At 42.7% G+C, this 22,955-nt stretch overlaps 1 pseudogene; it reads right to left on the bottom strand.

Moving 5' to 3' along the window:
- Positions 1-3,030: 3,030 nt before the first annotated feature.
- LOC133504328 (5S ribosomal RNA) lies at positions 3,031-3,148 on the bottom strand (annotated as a pseudogene).
- Positions 3,149-22,955: the final 19,807 nt, after the last annotated feature.

The following is a 22,955-nucleotide window of genomic DNA, read 5'->3' as shown; positions in this document are numbered from 1 at the left end:
ATGGGTCCACGGAGTAGGGGCAAGGACAAATGAGACAATGTCATTGTGGAAGCAGATCTCCCCTCAAGCATTGTGCTGACCTGGCGCAAAAAGCAAGGCTTTAATCCTCATTGCATCTGAGCGATCTTTCTACGTATCAGTGTTTCACACTTGAATGTTTACGTGTAAAATTCTTCAGATGCTACCAAGTCAGGTTTTTACAAGTAGTGCAGGTGGCTGTGAGTCAGAGTAATTTACACTGAATGATGGCTGTGGTGCTTCATCTGTTGGTTTTAAATTCAATGCATACACAACTGTAAAAAGTAAAGGTAATGATTCATAATGGTCTTTGCTCATAAGTTTGAGGACAGTGCGTAAAAAGAGAAACAACTGTTGTATCAGAGAAGAGAGGGTTAAACACCACATTGGTGCGTCTTAAAACAGCAGTCCAGAAAGCTGCCATTAAACACGATCGAGTCATTTTTCTTCACACCTCCTAATTCACAAGTGTGACTTCCGTCTGTTGCTTCTTTTCCTCACCATCGGTTTTCTCTCCTTTCCCCTTCCATCTCTTTCGCCTTCCTACAGGATTTCTTCTTTTTCGTCAATGCAGTTAGTATGCAATTTATATTATGGTAACAACAGTCTATGAGGTAAAAAGCATCAAATGGTATGTCTAAAACTTTTAATTGCCAGTACACAATGGAACCTTCATCACTGCACCGGTACATGTCTGTTCAATTAAAAACTGTGGAAAACATGATGGTACGTCTTACATGTGTATATCTTTTGTATTTCTTGTGAAATATAAGCTCAGTGCGAGGATTATCTCCACAGATGCGAGGTACGTGTACATGTGATGGAATATGAATGTTGAAAGGCGTAATAATCACCCACAAAACAGAAATTGAACTGATTGTGATGTAGGAAAGTAATACACCCATTTCTATCATTGAGTAGGCTAATATCCTTGGACAAAAATGGTGATGCTAAATAAACTAGAACATTTTCCTTCTGCAGGATCAATGAAGCTCTGTTTTTATTCTTGATATGATATTATTTGCAGCGTCTGTCTCTCATTGTTGATTTTACGGTGGCCAACTCCAAAAGTAACAGCTACTGAAGTTATTTTATGATGGACAGCCTTACTTATACAAGTTTTTGCAAAATTTTATTAATCCATAAATCAAGGTTTATCTGAATATCTGTATATTTTTTTTTATCTGTATAGCAAAAGCTGTCATGCAAAGTGCTTCCCATATTTAAACAGGCACACTATGTGAAGGTATTGGTTTTTTTTTTTTTTTTTCTGTGTGTGGCACCCACATACGTTTCCAAAATCATGGACGATTATGTGATGGGAAAAGACATGGCTAAGAACCAACGACCTGGGTGAAGAAGCACCATTACATGTATCGACATTATCTGTTACATTACTGGGAGAAAATGTGTAATGTAATGTTGACTAGTCTATGACCTTCAAGTTCTACGTTGTGGTCGAATCTATTAGTTGATTTCCCTAGACTTTGTGTTCCCATTCTTCCTCAAAGTCTGTGCAGACCAACTTGCTCCTTTCTTCACAAAGATCTTCAGCAGGTCTCGAGATGTGTGGGAAGTACCAACCTGCTTCCAACGTCCACCATTACCCTGGTATTCAAGACACCGGAAATCTTGGGTCTAAATGACTACAGGCCTCTTGCCTTGATATCAGTGGTGCTGATGTCCCTTGAACCCATCATGGTGGACCAACACAATAGGGTTGCAGGTCTCCATCTGGACCCAGTGCAGTTTGCTTAGTGACTTAACAGGTCTGCAGATGATGCAGTCATCATGGGTCTGCACTTCACTCTTGAACATCTCAACATCATGCAAACCTATGGGAAGATCCTATTCTGGACTTCAGCTCTGGGCTCAACACCATCATCCCTGAACTCCTCTCCTCCAAGCATCCCCAGCTCAGTGTCTCGCCTGCCATCTGCCAGTGTATCTAAAACTTACTCACGGGCAGGACACAGCAGGTGAGGCTGGGAGACACCACCTCCGCCACATGCACCATCAGCACATGGGCACCCCAATGTTGTGTCCTCTCCCTGCTTCACTTGTCGCTCAGCACAAATGATTGCTCCTCAATGCACCCAGCTGTCAAACTCTCAAAGTTCTCATTTGACACTACAGCCATCCAGGACAAGTCTGCGTAATGACAGGAAGTGGAGAGGCTGGAGGTTTGGTGTGGCCAACACAAGCTGGAGTTGAATGTACTAAGGGCTGTAAAAATTGTTGTTTACTTTGGGGGTATCCTTCACTACAGCTGGCCCTCACGCTGTCCAACAGTCTTTGGTCAACCTTCGAGACCTTCAGGTTCCTAGGAATCACAGTCTCAAAGGAACCTGAAGTGAGAGACAAACATCAAATCCATCCTCAAAAAAGCCCAGGAAAGGATGTAGTACCTCCGGCTTCTGAGGAAGCACAGCCTGCCACGAGATCTGCTGAGACGGTTCTACACAGTGGTTATCAAATCAGTACTGTGGACCTCCATCACAGTCTGATTTGGTGTTGCCACAAAAAATGACAAACTGAAACGGACAATAAAATCTGCTGAATGGATTGTCTGCACCACCCTACCCATCCATGAGGTCTTAGATGCCAGCCAAACTTGGAGAAGAGCAGGCAGGATCCTATCGGACCCTCCACATCCTGGCCACTAGATCTTCCAATTTCTCCTGTCGGGTAGGCGTTACCAAACAATGCAAACCAAAATTAGCAGGCATTACAACAGCTTCTTCCCTCTTGCAGTTAAAGTCTTGAACAGCTACCTAAAAATTCCACTGCAACATAGTGCCAGTTCTCCGCCTCGAGTTTCTGGTCACATCCTGCTGGGGGAATTAGTATAACATACAATAGACTATTGCACGACTTCTTCTTTTCCTTTCGGTTTGTCCCATTAGGGGTTGCCACAGCGTGTCATCTCAGATGAACGGATATTTGTTTGGCACACTTTTACGCCAGATGTCCTTCCTCACACAATCCCTCTACATTTTAGCCGGGGAGAGAAGCTTACAGCACCTGGTATTGCCAGGCGATCTCCCATCCAAGTACTACCCAGGGCCAAACCCGCTTAGCTTCCGAGATCTGATGAGATCGGCCGTTCTCAGGTAGCATGGCCTTAAGCAGACTATTGCACCACTAGTCACTTTAAACTGCATACACTCCTTGAAGTCTCGACACCCTTTGCACAATGGTCATTGCACTGGACTGTCGCTCTAATGGGCATTCTAACTGCTCTAAATGCTAGAAGACTGCATCTTTTGCACAGCTGTGAGTTTTAAAAAAAATCCCTTTCAGAACTCTGTTCTGTTGTCTTACTCAACATGTGTCGTACTCGGGTGGCTCAAACTATCATAAGCAAATTTCTTGTGTGTTGTTTGCATACTTGGCCAATAAAGCTGATTCTGAGAGCCCCCACCCAAATACTCAGTTTACAAAAATACAAAGACAAAGGAAAAGTAGTAGTAGAAGATGGAAGAAAAGATAGTCATTGTTTTATGGTACCTAGGATATATTGTGTAAAAAAAGAGTATCAGATCGAGTGATGAGACTAAAATTTGAAATTGAGGGTGTTATGTATAATGTGGTTAGCGGCTATGCACCACAGGTAGGATGTGACCTAGAGTTGAAAGAGAAATTCTGGAAGGAACTAGATGAAGTAGTTCTGAGCATCCCAGACAGCGAGAGAGTTGTGATTGGTGCAGATTGTAATGGACATATTGGTAAAGGAAACAGGGGCGATGAAGAAGTGATGGGTAAGTACGGCATCCAGGAAAGGAACTTTGAAGGGCAGATGGTGGTGGACTTTGCAAAAAGGATGGAGATGGCTGTAGTGAACACTTATTTCCAGAAGAGGGAGGAACATATAGTGACCTACAAGAGCGGAGGTAGAACCACGCAGGTAGATTATATTTTGTGCAGACGATGTAATCTGAAGGAGGTTACTGACTGTAAAGTAGTGGTAGGGGAGAGTGTAGCTCGACAGCATAGGATGGTAGTATGTAGGATGATTCTGGTGGTGGGTAGGAAGATTAAGAAGACAAAGGTAGAGCAGAGAACCATGTGGTGGAAGCTGAGAAAGGAAGAATGTCGTGCGGCCTTCCGGAAAGAGGTGAGACAGGCTCTCGATGGACAACCGAAGCTCCCGGAAGACTGGACGACGACAGCCAAGGTGATCAGAGAGACAGGCAGGAGAGTACTTGGTGTGTCATCTGGTAGGAAAGGGGAGTAGGAGACTTGGTGGTGGAACCCCAAAATACAGGGAGTCATACAAGGAAAGAGATTAGCGAAGAAGAAGTGGGATACTGAGAGGACTGAGGAGAGGCGAAAGGAGTACATCGAGATGCGACGTAGGGCAAAGGTAGAGGTGGCAAAGGCTAAACAAGAGGCATATGAAGACATGTACACCAGGTTGGACACGAAAGAAGGAGAAAAGGATCTCTACAGGTTGGCCAGACAGAGGGATAGAGATGGGAAGGATGTGCAGCAGGTAAGGGTGATTAAGGATAGAGATGGAAATGTGTTGACTGGTGCCGGTAGTGTACTAAATAGATGGAAAGAATACTTTGAGAAGTTGATGAATGAAGAAAATGAGAGAGAAGGAAGAGTTGAAGAGGCAAGAGTGAAGGACCAGGAAGTGGAAATGATTACTAAGGGGGAAGTCAGAAAGGCACTACAAAGGATGAAAAATGGAAAGGCAGTTGGTCCTGATGACATACCGGTAGAGGTATGGAAGCAATTTGGAGAGATGGCTGTGGAGTTTTTGACCAACTTATTCAACAGAATACTAGCGGGCGAAAAGATGCCTGAAGAATGGAGGAAAAGTGTTCTAGTTCCCATTTTTAAGAACAAAGGGGATGTTCAGAGCTGTGGGAACTATAGAGGAATAAAGTTGATGAGCCACACAATGAAGTTATGGGAAAGAGTAGTGGAGGCTAGACTCAGGACAGAAGTAAGTATCTGCGAGCAACAGTATGGTTTCATGCCTAGAAAGAGTACCACAGATGCATTATTTGCCTTGAGGATGCTCGTGGAAAAGTACAGAGAAGGTCAGAAGGAGCTACATTGTGTCTTTGTGGATCTAGAGAAAGCCTATGACAGAGTACCAAGAGAGGAACTGTGGTACTGCATGCGTAAGTCTGGTGTGGCAGAGAAGTATGTTAAAATAGTACAGGACATGTATGATGGCAGCAGAACAATGGTGAGGTGTGCCTTAGGTGTGACAGAGGAATTTAAGGTGGAGGTGGGACTGCATCAGGGATCAGCTCTGAGCCCCTTCCTGTTTGCAGTGGTAATGGATAGGCTGACAGATGAGGTTAGACTGGAATCCCCTTGGACCATGATGTTCGCAGATGATATTGTCATATGCAGTGAAAGCAGGGAGCACGCAGAGGAACAATTGGAAAGATGGAGACATGCACTGGAAAGGAGAGGAATGAAGATTAGCCGAAGTAAAACAGAATATATGTGCGTGAATGAGAAAGGTGGAGGGGGAAGAGTAAGGCTACAGGGAGAAGAGATAGCGAGGGTGGACGACTTCAAATACTTGGGGTCAACAATACAGAGCAATGGAGAGTGTGGTCAGGAAGTGAAGAAACGGGTCCAAGCAGGTTGGAACAGCTGGCGAAAGGTGTCTGGTGTGTTATGTGACAGAAGAGTGTCTGCTAGGATGAAGGGCAAAGTTTACAAAACAGTGGTGAGGCCGGCCATGATGTACGGATTAGAGACGGTGGCACTGAAGAAACAACAGGAAGCTGAACTGGAGGTGGCAGAAATGAAGATGTTGAGGTTCTCGCTCGGAGTGACCAGGTTGGATAGGATTAGAAATGAGCTCATTAGAGGGACAGCCAAAGCTGGATGTTTTGGAGACAAGATTCGAGAGAGCAGACTTCGATGGTTTGGACATGTTCAGAGGCGAGAGAGTGAGTATATTGGTAGAAGGATGCTGAGGATGGAGCTCCCAGGCAAAAGGGCGAGAGGAAGACCAAAGAGAAGGTTTATGGATGTGGTGAGGGAAGACATGAGGGCAGTTGGGGTTCGAGAGGAAGATGCAGGAGATAGGCTAAGATGGCAAAAGATGACACGCTGTGGCGACCCCTAACGGGACAAGCCGAAAGGAAAAGAAGAAGAAGAAGGATATATTGTGTGCGGGGTCTATAAGCACAGTCCACAGGAAACATACTCTGACTTGGTGCTACAATCGATGGAGCCATTCATTTCCTGAGCCACTTATCCTCACAAGGGTCACGGTAGTTCTGAAGCACATCCCAGCTAATTTCAGGCAGGAGGCATGGTACACCCTGAAGAGTTTGCCAGACAATTGTCGTACACACATAAAAAACAACCATTCGCACTCACAAGGACACTTACAGTGAAGAAAATAAGTCTATGAATAACTTGGTACATTGCAAGTTCTCCCACTTAGAAATCAGGGAGGGGTCTGAAATTTTCATCGGAGTTGCATGTCCACTGTGAGAGAGATAATCTAAAAAGAAAAATCCAGAAATCACAATTAATGATTTTTTCAATGATTTATTTGTGTGATGCAGCTGCAAATAAGTATTTGAACACCGAAGAAAACCAATGTTAATATTTGATACAGTAGCCTTTGTTTGCAATTACAGAGGTCAAACGTTTCCTGTAGTTGTTCACCAGGTTTGCACACAGTGCAGGAGGGATTTTGGCTCACTCCTCCACACAGATCTTCTCGAGATCAGACAGGTTTCTGGGCTGTTGCTAAGAAACACAGTGTTTCAACTCCCTCCAAAAATTTTCTATTAGGGTTTAGGTCTGCACACTGGCAAGGCCACATCAGAACCTTGATGTGCTTCTTCCGGAGCCACTCCTTGGTTTTCCTGGCTCTGTGGGTCATTGTCATGTTGAAAGACCCAGCCACGACCCATCTTCAATGATCTGACTGAGGGAAAGAGGTTGTTCCCCAAAATCTCACAATACATGCCCACGGTCATCCTCTCCTTAATACAGTGCAGTTGTCCTGTCCCATGTAGAGAAAAACACCCCCAAAGCATGATGCTACCACGCCCATGCATCACAGTAGGGATGGTGTTCTTGGAATGGATATCAGTGATAGTGTTGATATCTTCCCTGTGACTGACTGGCGACCTCCTTCTCCCCTTTCGCTTGAAATTAGCTGGGATAGGATCCAGCTCTCCTGTGACCCTTGTGAGGATGAGCAGATTTGATCATGGATGGATGGCTCAAGTTTAACAGTAAATTAATGTCTGACCCGAAGTGGCATGCATGTTTCAGTTTTCCATTCATTTTCTGAGCCACTTATCCTCACGAGGGTTACAGGAGTACTGGAGCCTATCCCAGCTCTCATCGGGCAGGAGGCAGGGTACATCATGAACTGGCTGCCAGCCATTCGCAGGGTACATGGAGACAGACAACAGTCGCACTCAAAATTACACTTAGGGGCAATTTAGAGTCTCCAATTAATGTTGCATGTTTTTGGGATGTGGGAGGAGAAAACCCACGCAGGCACGGGAAGAACATAAAAGCTCCACACAGGAGGGACCGGCATTTGAACCATAGTCTTTACAACTGTGAGGGCATCGCTCTACAGCTACGCCACCATGGCGCCTATTTCAGTTGCATTGAAGAAAATAGTATTTGAACACCCTGCTATATTACCAGTTCTCCCACTTAGAAATCATAGGGGGGTCTGAAATTTTCATCGTAGGTGCATGTCGACTGTGAGAGAGATAATCTAAAAAGAAAAATTCATAAATCACAATGTGTGATTTTTTTTAATGATTTATCTGTGTGTTACAGCTGCAAATAAGTATTTGAACACCTGAGAAAACCAATGTTAATATTTGGTACTGTAGTCTTCGTTTGCAATTACAGAGGTTAAACCACACAGATCTTTTCTAGATCAGACAGGTTTCTGGGCTGTCGCTGAGAAACACAGAGTTTCAGCTCCCTCCAAAGATTTTCTATTGTGTATAGGTCTGGAGACTGGCTAGGCCACGCCAGAACCTTGACATGGTTCCTACGAAGCCACTCCTTTTTCCTGGCTGTGTGCTTGAGGTCATTGTCATGTTGAAAGACCCAGCCACGACCCATCTTCAATGCTCTGACTGAGGGAAAGAGGTTGTTTCCAAAATCTCACAATACATGGCCGCAGTCATCCTCTCCTTAATACAGTGCAATCGTCCTGTCCCATGTGCAGAAAAACACCCCCAAAGCATGATGCTACCACCCACACCCTTCACAGTAGGGATTGTGTTCTTGGGATGGAATTCATCATTTGTCTTCCTCCAGTGGTATTATGACCAAAAATTTCATTTTGGTCTCATCTGACCACAAAACCTTCTCCCATGACTCCTCTGTATCATCCAAATGGTCATTGGCAAACTTAAGACGGGCCTTGACATGTGCTGGTTTAAGAATCTTCCGTGCCATGCCCTTCAAACCATGACGTCTGTATTACCAACAATCACCTTGGAAACGGTGGTCCCAGCTCTTTTCAGGTCATTCACCAAGTCCTGTCATGTAGTCCTGGGCTGATTCTTCACCTTTCGAAGGATCATTGAGACCCCACGAGGTGACATCTTGCATGGGGCTCCTATCCGATTGAGATTGACTGTCACGTTTAGCTTCTTCCAATTTTTAATGATTTCTCCAACAGTAGACCTTTTTTCACCAAGCTGCTTGGCAATTTTTCCGTAGCCCTTTCCAACCATGTGGAGTTGTATAATTTTATCTCTGGTGTCTTTGGACAGCTCTTTCCTTACTGATTGGATGGGGTGGACCGGTGTCTTTACGCAGCTAACGACCTCACATAGGTGCATCTGATTCAGGATAAGACATGGAGTGGATGTGGATTTTTAAAAGCGGACCAATGGGTCTCTGAGTGTCAGAATTCTAGGTGGTAGATTGGTGTTCAAATACTTATTTGCAGCTGTAGCACACAAATAGTTAAAAAAGTCATACATTGTGATTTCTGGATTTTTCTTTTTAAATCATCTCTCTCACAGTGGACATACACCTGTGATTAAACTTTCACACCCCTCCATGATTTCCAAGTGGGAGAACTTGCAATATAGCAGGGTGTTCAAATACTTATTTTCTTTGCTGTCGCTAATAAAATGTGATCAAAATACAACTCCATGATAGAGTTGCTTTAAAGACAATGTTAGCTTCCCCCCATCTCTTGTCTGGAAACCCCTGCAGCCCCGCATCCTTCTCCCCATCTCCTCCACCTCCCTATCCTCCTCTCCCTGAGGGCGCTGTGGCATTTCTCCCCTCTGTCACTCTGGATGGCTCCTAGCGTGCTGTGCCCTGCTGTGATTGAGCATTACGAGGTGTTTCACGCCTCCATGAATTAGGCGAGACGGCAGGGAGAGCCTTAAGTAAATGATACGTATGGATTGCAAGGGCAAGAGGGTTCACGGTGGGGTCAGGTCAGGGGGAGAGGAGGAAAACGTGTCCCGCTTCCTTTGAGAAGCCATGCATGCATGCATGCATCTGCATAAACCCACCTGTGTTCAATAGATACACAAACAATACACAAGTAGATGCACCAGCATCGCTGTTTCTACATTGTGCATTTAGGAGTAGAATTTACAGTCACTTCACTTTACAATGTCTTTGTTATCAATAACAGTGCACACAATAAATAAGTCCTTGTTTGTTTATGCATACTCATGCGTGAAGCGATCAGGCTTGGAGCTCCGGAGAGCATGTAATTAATGTGCTATGACGAGAAGCTTCTGCCCAGTGACAGTGAAAGACCACCTACTGGCTTTTAATACTGCTTGTCAATGTGTCCACAGGACGCTCAATACGGGCATGTCTCAACTCGGAGGGTGGGGAGAGTGAGTAAAAGCTGTAAGAGAAAGGCAGAAGGATGGAAAAGAAAATTTTGTATACAGCATATACAAGGTAGTTATGACTTCTCCCAAACAAGGTTATTGTTTTATTTGTTAGAAAACAGGTATTCAGGAAATCAACTTTTATAATCATGGTATCAGTAATATATAGATATCTTTTTCAGGATATAAATTTGAAACTTTCAGCATTTGTTGTTTATTGGCTCGGCATAGTCCCATTTTTGTGGTGCCGTAAGCTTTAATTACCACATAAACGACTATAGCGGGTCTTCAGTTTATGAGTGGTAAACAAATGGAGCAGCGGAGTATTTCAACACACAGCGCAAGAAGAGATGCTCAGTCACTGCTGTACTTGCTGTTTTTCCACTTGTTTGTATTATAGTGCATATAAAAGCCTGTTAAAATGGCAGCTGTTTCTAATAGAAAAACAGATCTGTGATTTCCATAAAACAATCTGAAATTTGGACTTGTCAAACAAATACACACTTGTCCTTTTCAGATGAGCTCGGGGCCCTTAAAAGAATTTCTGTGCGTTGTTGAGAAATGGTTTTGGCTTTGTATGGTAGGGTTTTAAACTTACATTTGTAGATGAAGGGACTCACCATGTTGACTGACAATGATTTTCTGAAATGTTCCTGTGTCGACACACAGGCAATTCCTTTATGTCATGTGTCTGTTCTCTGATAGTGCATTTGTGGTTTCAAAACTTGTCTGGCTGCCGGTGGGAAGGGCCCCCTGCTAAGCACCTGACGGTGATGATGATCAGCTGTTCATCCTAGTGGAAAAGAACCAGAAGGAGGATGGTGGATAATTGCATATCATTGCCTTGCTCTCTCACTCATGATCATTCTGGTTCCAACCCTGTGTGTATCATACTGTTGGCTTGAGTACGGTAATATTGCAGAGGTTGATCCTCCTAGCTTTCTGTTTAACCCGCAGGCATCCTCCTTCTGCTGCGGCTCCACCCTCAGGTCCAATTTGCTATTTAATAAGTTATGCTTATTTTTATGCGGACCATTTTGTATCCGTCTACTTTAGTTTCTACAATTACAGCTGTTGCTCATGACTTACATGCACCTTGAGTTGCCCTGTCCTCCTTGTACGCTACCTGCAACCGTTTGGTCATTAAATTGAATTGCATTTTACCTCACCAACGAAGGCACGGAACATCGTCCACTCAGACTCAATGCTCCCCGCCTCCTCTGGGACATGAGCTAAGTTCTTTCGGAAGTGTGAGTTGAAATTCCTTCGGATGGTCTAGTTGTCCCATGTAATCCTAATTAATAGAAAGACAAACACAAAAACTGAACTTCTTGCAGTGGTCTGACACTATTTGTTTCAATATATTTCATTTCTTTAGGCACCTGCATTGCACATCCGGTTGCATGGATGGATACGGTGTGGTTTCAAGTTTTAGTTTTAACCCCAGATTTAAAAAAAAGGGCTGGGTTCAGTCAGGAAAGACATCCATTGTAAAACTATGCCTAAAAAATTATGAGCGAGTGACTTGCTGAGGCTGTGATGAGAAAGCCACAACAAATTTCTGACAGTGCCTACTGTGGTTTCTTATCGACATGCTCTTTATTGGGTCTGCTTTTGTTTCTGTGTCTGAACATACTTTTAACATCGGAATTTCAGCCTGAGTAAGCAAACAACTGAGCACGGTCGTGCAGTACCACTTCACCTGCCACAAAAAAGAAGTAGGGAAACATTCCAGACATAGACGTTAACGTCTTGTATGCAGACACTTTGTACAGATGTAGGGAGATGTGTTTCCCCTCTTTCCTCTGTTGTGGGAGTGAGGGGGACCTCTGCAGATCAATACAACCATCCAGGAGCTGCCTTGTCGTAGTCCCTCGAGTGTCTGGAGTATTTAAGTGTCTGTCTCTACTCCTTGACCACATTCCTAACATTTCCTGGCCCTCCTTCCCTGTCATATTTTTCCAATCTGTCAAACGTGGATTCCATTTTTTTTCTTTAATTTCGTTATCTGTGCCTGGCTGCTCTCAACCCTGGGGCTCCACAAGCTGGCCATGCCATTGCTTTTGCCAGCCACATCTTTAGCAGCTTGGCAGTTAGGTAAGTTCATTACAGAGTGTAATCAAACCTGTCTGGAAATGGAGCAGGACGGGCTGAAAGAGGTGAGTGGGTGAAGGCACAGGAAGGGTGGAGGTGGTGAGGGGGAGGGGGGGTTACTGCTTCTGCCTGATTAATCATAATGTAATTTTAATTAAAAAAGCAGTGTCAAAGGGTTTAGCTGCTTGAGAAGTGAGCCCAGATTGCCACGCAGCAGCATCCCCCTCAGTGTGCAGGAAAGGAAATGCGTCCTGACAAATTCAGGCGCCCTGGCCAAGAAAAGCGAAGGCCACCATTACCGGAATACAGTATTGTCATCGCTGGTGTGGGAGACAGGGGATGGGTGAAAAGGGGACAAGGAAAGGAGGAAATGGAGGGGATGGTTTTGGAAAAGGTTGGGGGGGGTCACACTGTCATGATAATTGGCGCTTGGTGCAAACGCAAGTGTCATGCAAAACAGCAAAAGATGAGTAAAAGTAAGGTGTGAGAGATCATGGCATCATATTTTGTCAAGGGTGGATATTGTAAGCTTTTGTGAGTGATGCTGCAGGCTTCGGGGTCGGGTAAGGGGAATATATATATATATATAAAATTAATTTATTTATTTTTTTCCCCATGCTTAAGTTTGTTTACATCTCACACGCAAGCGACGTCGACTCAGTGTCACGCTATTTTTACGCCACCTGAATTGGGGTTAGCGCATACCGCTGTGTCGGCTCCAGGCCAAGACCGAGCTGAGACGGTAGCTGCTTGAGACAGGCCAGGAGGAGCGACGTCAGCGGGGGGAGGCCTTAGGGCTGCAGCTACCTTGGGGGGTGTGTGGTGGAGGCGTTCTTAAGAGATGTGGGGTGTCGACATGGTTGAGATGCAGTGTAGCCAAACACTTGTGGTGACAAGGCAGTATCATGACTATTGTAGGCTTGCACACGTGGATGAAGGTGTCACCACGAGTTGTTTTGTTTTCAATTCACAAGACCCCTTATTAAGTTCGGTGCTTCTTAGCGACTGTTTGTATGAGTGGCCAATTAAAAATTTGAACTGCCATCTTTAATGTCACGCACTAGATGTGCTCTTTACCTTACACTATGAAGTGAAGGGACATGTATAGTATTATTATCATATTTAAGTGAATAATAAGGGTTAGGTCAGTGGTTTACAATTTACAATTTTTTTTGCAGTGCCCCCCTTTAGAAGATAAAAATTATTCAACCCCCATACACACATATGCATTATTTTTCTATAAATGTGCATAGTCTTAGCTTGCAATAATGACAGCAGTCGTCACTTTTACAGTTTGAAAAATTACCCACGTAGGCACGGGGAGAACGTGCAAACTCCACACAGGTGGATGCGAACCCTGATCCTCATAACTGTGAGGCCAGCACTCTAACCAGTTGCTTCACAGTGTAACATCTAGAATTCATTTCAGTGGATGGTGTGGGGTTTCCCTCCCCCGCTTTGGGGGCCTGACCCCAGTTTGAAAAGCACTGTGTAGGTGAAGGGGATTATTTATTTAAACTAATTTCCTGGATACTTTCAATGTGTTGATATTTTTTGTAAAATGAATAAATTCTTTCAGCTTGTCCCTTTCAGGGTCGCCACAATATGTTTCGGCACAATTTTTACGCCGGATGTCCTCCCTGAGGGTAACCCGGCTAAGGGAGTGGAGGCCCCAGTGGGATATGAACCTACAACCCCTGGTTTACCAAACCAGTGCTCTATCCACTGAGCTACAGAGCCTCATGCAAAAGGACTAAATGAATACACAAAATAAATGCATTTTTTTGGGGGGGGAGGGGTGTCAACATTTTACGTCCTTTAAATAAGTCCTAATGGGGTCACTGTGAAATATATTGGAACAAGTGGTTTGTATGAAGTACTATTAGAGCGACTGAATCAACATTAATCAACAGTAGGACAATAAAGTCATACAATTATTTTAATATCAATGACAATGACATTACGATAACACATGATAATAAAAAACTGATTTGCTCTGTGTTATTACTCAAAACACTTTACAACTGTGTATACAAACAGAAGAAAAGTGAACACAGTAGCTAGTGATATGTGCACTGTGCTCTTTGGTAATTGGTCTTGATCTCACTGAGAGTTATTTTTTTAAAGCCTTCTTTACAGCTCTCCTAATGTTTTTTTTTTTACCAACTGCTCCTTTTTTTTTCTGTGATTGAACTTTCTTCACCCGGACGTGGTTATGACAAATATTGCAATGGGTTTGATTGATCTTCCATCTTGTATAAGCTTCACAATTGATTTTTAGCTGCCCCCACCTTGGCTCTCTTGAATTCATGTCGCTTACACAGCTGACAAGTGGATATTTATACAGCAATGGCAAAACCCAAATCTGAAACAGGTCTTAACTGGGCCACTAAAAACACCTGTCACATGTCAGTAAATGAAAACATAAACCCAATACCTAGAAATAGAAGCAGAGTTTAGATCCCTTGATAAACTTAAAAAAAGTAATGTGAATTTCAGCCACCTTGAGGTGACTTTATCTTGGACCTAAAATATATAAAGCTAGCTGGAGGGTGACAGTTTGGGTCAGGTGAGACAACAAAGGAGACAGATACCCCCCCGCCCCCCGAGAGGAGACAGGGGCTAAAAGCTCATTTCTCCCTCTATTTTTGAAGGGGTGGAGTGGGGCGATGGGCCAGGGTTGGCTGACCTTTGGGGGTGGGGGATGGAGGAGGAGGAGAGCAGCGGCTGGATGGGGATTCGCCAACATCCGGGTAGGGTTGGGGGCTGGGGGTTCCAACGCTGAGGAAGATTCAGAGGTGAGAGACCGTGAAGGGCCATCCCTAACAAGCGTTTCAATTTTCCCTCCAGGTGAATGCTCTTAAGGCCAAAACCATCCCTCTCCTCCTTCAACATTCTCTCATCTTTTTGACACTTCATGATACTTTATTTTTATCAAAAAAAAAAAAAAACCAGTTGGAATATTAGAAGAAGAAAGTTGTATTTTATTAGTTTTAATGACTGTCAAAATTCCTACATTAGCAACAGTTTTCGACTAGCAGTCTTCTTTGCAATCTCAGATTTATTTATCATTAAATATTTGTTAAACACATACGCTGGATATTTGAACTAATGAACAAAAAGGTGTTGTGCACTTCCTACTGTGATGTACTGTGCTAAGACTGTTTCCTTGTAAAATTTTATATTTCCTTACCAGCTCTCATCTTAAAGCAGATAAGTTTATTATTAATATTTCGTACTGTATTGAGTCTCAAGTCTAAACATCTTATATGAGATTTAGTTTTGCAATGAGATCAAGACTTCCTTTGAGTTTGACTTGAATTAAATATCCTTAATTTTCAGGGTTAAGTGTACAGATATAGCAATATCAATGCCATATTTAAGCAAGTCAGCAAAGGTCCAGTTATTGGATGATCAATTATCTGTAGTGTGGAATGTGTTAAGAATGCCCCCTCACACCACCACCACCACCACCACCCTCCCACATCAACTCATAAAATGGGCAGTTTAGAATAGAACGAGGTTAAAGTCAGACCATTCCCGGATTTCACAAAAAGCAGCGTAACGTGTTGATTTTGTGGAATGCTTGTATGATGTAAATTATGTATCATTTTTTTCAAAATTTTAACCTGCACTTGAAAATTAATAAGAAAAAAAGCACTTCATATTTTTTTATTCCTTTTTAATCCAACACTTAAAATGAAACTTTTTTTTTTTTTTACAATTTAATTTTTAGACTCTCAAAACATCATCAGGGAATCCTACCTTGCTGATAAAGAACAGGGTCTTTGGACTGATTATATTGTACAATATTTTATTCATAATTCATAATGTATAATTGCTTTTTCTGAAATGGCAAGTAGTGAACATTTATTCCGATGAGACTTTTCTTAATAAAATATGCATTTGACATGCAAACATGCAAACGAAAGATACAAAAAAACTGCATGATGGACTTCTTCTTTTTCTTTCGGCTTATCCCTTTAGGGGTCACCACAGCGTGTCATCTTGGCATTTTTTTAAATAAAAATATTTATTTAGTTAATATGATCAGTGGGGGATTTGTTCCACAATGTTTGTGGCAGAAATGAAATTACATTTGAAGATGTTTTTTTTCAAATGATTCATTATAAACATCAGCAAACCACAAGTAATAATGTGAGGCTAACTTCCTGATTTTTTTCCTCATATGTCAGTGTCGGTTTTGCGTCCATTTGAAAAAAAATCGACTCCATTGAGTCCCGTTGATAAGAGCTAACAAGAGTTAAATAATAATAAGGCCTTTGTGTGATCTGGTGTGGCCCATATTGTCTCACAATCACACTCACACACTGAGAAGCTAACGAGGATTTAAAGGACCCGCTGCGACACCTGGGGCTGAGGCACAAAGCCCCCCATCCTCTGCAGTTAGGCGACAGATGACCATTTAAACAAGCGTTAGTAGGCAGGTAGTTAACAAGGCCAATTAGATTTCATTTGCATAGAAGAAGTCGGTGGGAAGCGTCAAGAAATGTGCCTAAATGGACAAATGAAACGCGTGTATGCGTTACATACTTGGAATGGGACGTGTATATCCTTGTGACACACACACACACAAGAACATGTTCATGATAGCCATGATGTATGAGCACAAAACAACCAAGCATCAAAGAAAGAAACACCGGTTACTTGCTCACAATTGGACTCCCAATATTTAAGCCCTGACTTCAGCTTGAGCTCACCCCCATCACCACCCCACTGGGTGCCTTAACCAGTAATTTACCCATCTGTTAGTTCATAATTGTGTTTTGAGCATGCTGAAGAGTGGAGCACTGAGAAAGATCAGGAGGGATTACAATCAAAGGGTTCATTTTTATTACACTGGGTGAGAAACCAAAAAAATAAATATATATATATTTTTTGAACAAATGTACCTATACAAGTTCTTTCTGAACAGTTGGACAAAATCCTATGAATTCATCACAGTGTGTCATATAGTGATAAAGACATAAATGACTTCAGCAGATGAATGAGATTGGTAAATGCTCTGCTTTCCGGATTTGGTGATACTGCAGCTGTCATGATCTTGTTTACTTCCTTTATTCAAGTAAAGCTAATAATCAAGTAATAAAATCCAATTCAAAACTACACAAAATAATGTAATAAAAAATACAGGATAATATACAGTATTAGTTGCTGATGGTGTAGTGTATTCTGTATGTGTGTAATATTGGTAATTATGGCCTTGTGTTTTTCATTTGAAGTATTCATACTAATTAGGACTTAAATACTGCAGTAGCGCAGGTTAGTGATATACTACCACACGTTTCACCTTCCTACAAGTTTGTTTTTTGTTGGCGACGTAGGGAAGGAACTCGTCACCAGTTAAAACATTATATAAAGATATAAGGTAACATGAGAAGAACACAGCAGGTGAATATACAGGTCATTTTCATATCATTTTAGCAATAATGGAGGACCCAGTGGTTGAAAAAAAACAAAATATTCTGATTTTAGCACATTTTTTAAGCTACGGAGGCTTTATATGGGTTAATGTCTCAAATGTTGAAACAACCACGCTTAAAGTCTTATTTTCAAAAAGGTTTTGATAATTCAAAATTTTAGGCATTTATAGTAAAGGCAATCATTATTTCCAGAGAAAATGGTGGTGGCTCATAGAAAGAAATTATTTTTATAACGGCAAATACATAGGCGCATAACGGTAAAGACTTTATATTAATGTTGAATATTCGGATAGTTCTTCTGGCGGAATGATGCAGAGTCTAACTACTCGGAGGCCTACGCACGACATAACTGCGTAAACAAAGCCCCGAAGGAGCTCCAGCCCGGCAGCCGCGGATGGTTCTTCTTCCACGAGCTTCGACGCCCCAGGAGGCCGTTAGCTGAGCTTTGGCAGCAGCGGAGGCATTTAGCCTAGTTTCGGTGCACGGGGCTAACGGCCTCCGCCACTTGAAAGCTCGGCTCACGGCCCACCGCCTGGAAGCTCGCTCCACATACTCTGTGTCGTTCACATCCAAAGAACCATCTGAAAATTTGTAATTGTTGATAAAAATCTTCTCAAAACACTATTATATGAAAGAGGATTTAACATCACATTGTCAAAATAGGATAAATATTACATGACCTAGTGGATACACTGTTCATGCAAAGCACTGGATTCCCCCTTGAACAAGTTTTATGGGACTGAACCTGACACTCATTTATCCACCTGGTGCAACCTTAAAAAGTATGCAGTACTTACACTCAATATGGACAATCTGTATTGTAACGTGTATATCAGTTGCTTGTGTGTAATATGCATTTTACATACATATGAAATATCCATCCATTCATCTAGCCATCCATTTTCTGAGCTGCTTATCCTGACAAGTGTTGTGAGAGTGCTGGAGCCAATCCCATCTGTCATTGGGCAGGAGGCAGGGTACACCCTGAACTGGTTACCAGAAGACAGACAACAGTCGCACTCACAATCACACCTAAGGGTAGCTTAGAGTGTCCAAGCAATGCATGTTTATGTGTTGTGGTAGAAAACCCATGCAGGCACGGAGAACATGCAAACAGGTGGGGCCGGGATTTGAACCCTGGTCCTCAGAACTGTGAGGCCACTGCTCTACAGCTGCTCCACCATCCCACCACATACAAAATATGGAATTGCTCAATTATAGGGCGATCAACCGTGCAACTCCATGCATCGGGCAAACCTACGACATTGGGTCTGCCTGCTTTTGACTGTTAATGAGTGCGTGTGTGCTTGTCTGCTCAAATGAGTGTGCTGTTCTCGTTGGCATGATCAGCAGGGAGGGGCTGGTGAGGCTTTAACTTTGCAAAGCATTTTGCTGCCAGGTCCCTGAGAGATCCCACTGTTTGTTTATATTGAACTTTGGAGGCCGGTGACTCTGCCAGGCTCCCCTGCCTACTGTCGTAATATGCGAGCTGCTGGGGACCCGCACAGCCAGCAAGACCTAGCGAGCGAGAGAGAGAGAGAGAGAGAGAGAGAGAGAGAGAGAGAGAGAGAGAGAGAGAGAGAGAGAGAGAGAGAGAGAGAGAGAGAGAGAGAGAGAGAGAAGAGAGAGAGAGAGAGAGAGAGAGAGAGCGAGAGAGAGAGAGAGATAGAGAGAGAGAGAGAGAGAGAGAGAGAGAGAGAGAGAGAGAGACTGGCATGGTGGTTATTACATTGACTTGTGTTTGAAGAGGGCAGTGTGTTCTTTCATTCATGTAGTTGTGTTGTTTAACCATTTGGTATGGCTTGTGTATACCTGACATGAACTATTGCACTGTGAAGTACATTTTTCTGTGCCCGTGTGTGGGTGTGTGTGTGTGCCGCTGGCGATTGTCCACTGTGTCCTCTACAGCTCTCACCGTTTCTGTCATAAACAGCCGTAGCCTCTGGCAGGTGTTGCACTGCGATGCACAGCTCTGGTGACACACAAACAGACGCAGATATGTGCATGCAACGCACGAGCGCGCGCGCGCGCGCACACGCACACGCGACAACACACCAGTGGGAATCCCCACAGGTGAGGCTTAGAGGATGGATTCAACACCTTATTAATAAAACTTACAGACACCCACATGCTGGGCGCACAGAGACAACGTGACAGCTGTTTAAGATGTCTAACAAAGCATCAAATCTTCACATTCCAAGGCTTGTTATAAGTTTTACTTTTGTCATCAGATTACATTTAAATAGCTGTAATGGTCAAGAAGGTACATTTACACGCTTTATAGAACATATGTCGGCAGGGTAATAAAATGATGCCTTACAATACTGCAAAAAGAACAGGGAAATGTAACTATATAAGGAATAAGGAGGATAAAATACCTCATAGAGAAAAAATAATCCAGTAAGTGAGGTCAAAACTATATTTAGTTTGACATTTAGCAATTGTGTTATTAAATTAAAACAGCTTCAGATTTTAATATGAATAGTGAGAGAAATGCGTGTATTTGTTTTGATTCTAAAATGTTGACTGTGGACAATGTTAACATGGGAAGTTCTTGATTCAGGTCTTGGGCCACAGTTGTTGTGTCAGCAGTTATGATTCTTCCCCCCTCCCTGCTCCCCCCCAAAAAAATCCATGGAAGCTGATGTTGGGGCTCAGTAAATGTATACATAGGTCAAAGAGAAGAGGTCAGATAACTGACCCCTGTGGAACTCAAATCCAAGCGATTTTTTTTTTCGGGGGGGGGGGGGGAGAAGCTGGGTACTCACTGAACTGGTCGCTAACTAGTCACAGGAAGCATATTCAGAAACAACCATTCACACTCACATTCACACCTAAGGACGTTAAACGAGTAGAACATGCATGTTTTTGTGATGTTGAAGGAAGCTGGAATACCAAGAGAAAACCCACACAAGTAAACTCCACCCTGAAAGACCAGAGCCCTGATTTGAACCCCCAAATTCAAATCTGTGAAATGGATGCACCAACCAATCATCCTTTGTGCTACACAAGGCTTAAACTTTAAGACCAGAAATGTTACTGCATTCAAATCTAACAAACGTGTGATGTACACAAATATGCACCCATATTCATGTTCTCATCCACTCATATCCTAACGATTTCAACATTAGGAGACTCAGCGAGGGCGTAGTCCAAAATAAAAAATCTCAGCTCCTCTAACACAGATCGGACGGGTAATCCTGACAAAGCAGTGTTTATAACTTGTCCCGAAAAAGCAATTCATCAGTGACCCTATAGTGCTATTCTCTGTCCAGAGTTGACAAGACAGCACTAAATGTTCAAGTGGAGGTAAGTGCTGGCAAGTCCTCTGATAATACAAGCATGGTTTCAGGCTCCTGCTCGGTGCAGCTCTTTTCCTCTGAGGACATGAGAAGGTGAGGGGGAGGGGGGGGGTGTACAAGGAGCACAACTTGGGGTTTAGAGGTCAACCGGTGCGGCTGGGGAGTATTGAGAATTATGAAGATCTGAGGCACCTCTGTGGGAAGATGTTATCTGCTTGCTTCAGTGAATCTTTGCATCCCTGCAAAGCCAAAGGCTAACAGAGAGGGAGGTCTGCTTAAAGCAGGAAATAAACCAAATCCCCACCGTCACACTCCAGACAATAAAACCGGCCAACGTTTAATGACAGGAACCAAACAGAGGTACATTGCAGACGAGCTCAAGCCTCCCCAAAGAACAAGAAATAATGCCAGAAATAGGTACCTTTCTGCTCTCTAGCTACATCAATTGCATTGACAATAAGACAATACATGAGAGACATGATCTTTTCTCCTACAGTGGCTACAAAAAGTCTACAAAACCCTGTTGAAATGCCAGGCTGGACTTCATTTGGGGTGACCATTATAAGAGAAAAATGAAATTGTGTTCCTTGAAATTGCTCCTAGGTGTGATTGTGAGTGCGGTTGTTTGTCTTGATGTGCCCTGCGATTGGCTGGCAACCAGTTGAGGGTGTAACCTGCCTCCTGCCCGTTGACAGCTGAGATAGGCTTCAGAACTCCCTGCAACCCTCGTGAGGATAAGCGGCAAAGAAAATGGATGGATGAAATTGTGATCTGGCTCACATTTAACATGATCCCTGTGTTTTGTCTGAGGATTGTGTTCACTCAAGCATGGCACTTACCTGGATCTGGCATTGAGCATTGTATCTTTGTAATGAATAAGCCAGTCAAGTTTTCGACTGTTACACTTGAACTCATGCATGTGCAGTATGCACATACACATTTTACAAAAAATTCTGTAGAACTTATTTAGGACAACCTCTTTCTTCCATCCACAGACACAAAAATAAAAATAAAAAAAGGAAAATTACAGTAATATTGTGTCACACTGTGATTACATATAGCTGTCCTGCATAGCTGAGTTTGAATGAATTTTTATTTTTCAAAACTACTAAAAGTATTTTCATGCTTATTAGCACATAAAAAAAAACATAAAATGAAATTCTTTAGAACTGATTTTTTTTCATCTTTTTGCCTTTTTTTATTTCTGCTAATTGATTTTTAAGGAATGACGAAAAAAGTGAATGCGCGTCTGGGTGACTGCAGCAGAACCAAACCTCGAGAATACTAGTCACTATCGAGTAGACTATTTTGTCTATAAAACTGAGAAAAGGGCAAGGTGTGTCCTGTACGTGAGCTCCGTGAAACATGTGCATGTGTAAAAGTGTGAGTGGAGGTTCGCTACCTCATTTGAACAGGAAATTGAGTGACAACTGTTTGAGGATGCCGAGGTAAGAATTCTCCGCCACTTGTGGTAGAAGCTTGAGAATTACCTCAAACGGAACGTAATTGTCACCCTGTTTAGGGGGAAGTCAGTATAGTCACCCTAGGTGAACCACTGACTCTAACAGGGGAAAAACAAATAGCAAAATAGTTGATAAATAGCAAAATAGTTGAAACACAACATCTGAAAAAAATAATAATGATGTGTAAGGACTAGAAGTTTGTAGAAAGCAAATGTCCTACTAAAACAAAACATCTAAATTTGTGGATAACACAATATGACTTTGCTGGCCAGCTCAACATACAGCAGGATAAAATAAGAGAAACACACACACCCAAAAAAAACAGTAACAAAAAAAAAAAAAAAAAAAAAAACCTGGACTCAAGATAATGTGAAAACGGCCATAAAAGGTATCACATCTCAAAAAGTTGATGTAACATAATTCGTCCAGGGAACGCAAGACTTAAGAAAATCTTACCACTTAAATGGTGTGGAAGTACAATAAATTTAGATGACAGCAAAGTACTTTCTCACAGCAGCAGGGAGTTCGAGGGTTAATATCGCGCAAATTTTTCTGCCATTGGAAGAGCAAAATAAAATAATGAACCATTTGAAGAATATAGAATTGGAATGACTGCATGTTTTAAAGCAAACAGAGGTATTCCTGAAGATCACACTCCAGGCAGTGTGTATCAAGGGCAATTAAAAAATGCTCTTCATGGAAATTCAAATAATCATACAAAACACTGGATTGAAAAACATTGGGTTGACAAACCGACTGGCATCCTGCAACATTACGTTAACCAAGCAC

Source organism: Syngnathoides biaculeatus, chromosome 1 (assembly GCF_019802595.1).
Source record: "Syngnathoides biaculeatus isolate LvHL_M chromosome 1, ASM1980259v1, whole genome shotgun sequence".
Taxonomy (NCBI): domain Eukaryota; kingdom Metazoa; phylum Chordata; class Actinopteri; order Syngnathiformes; family Syngnathidae; genus Syngnathoides; species Syngnathoides biaculeatus.
This window is presented reverse-complemented; position numbering and strand designations above follow the sequence as displayed.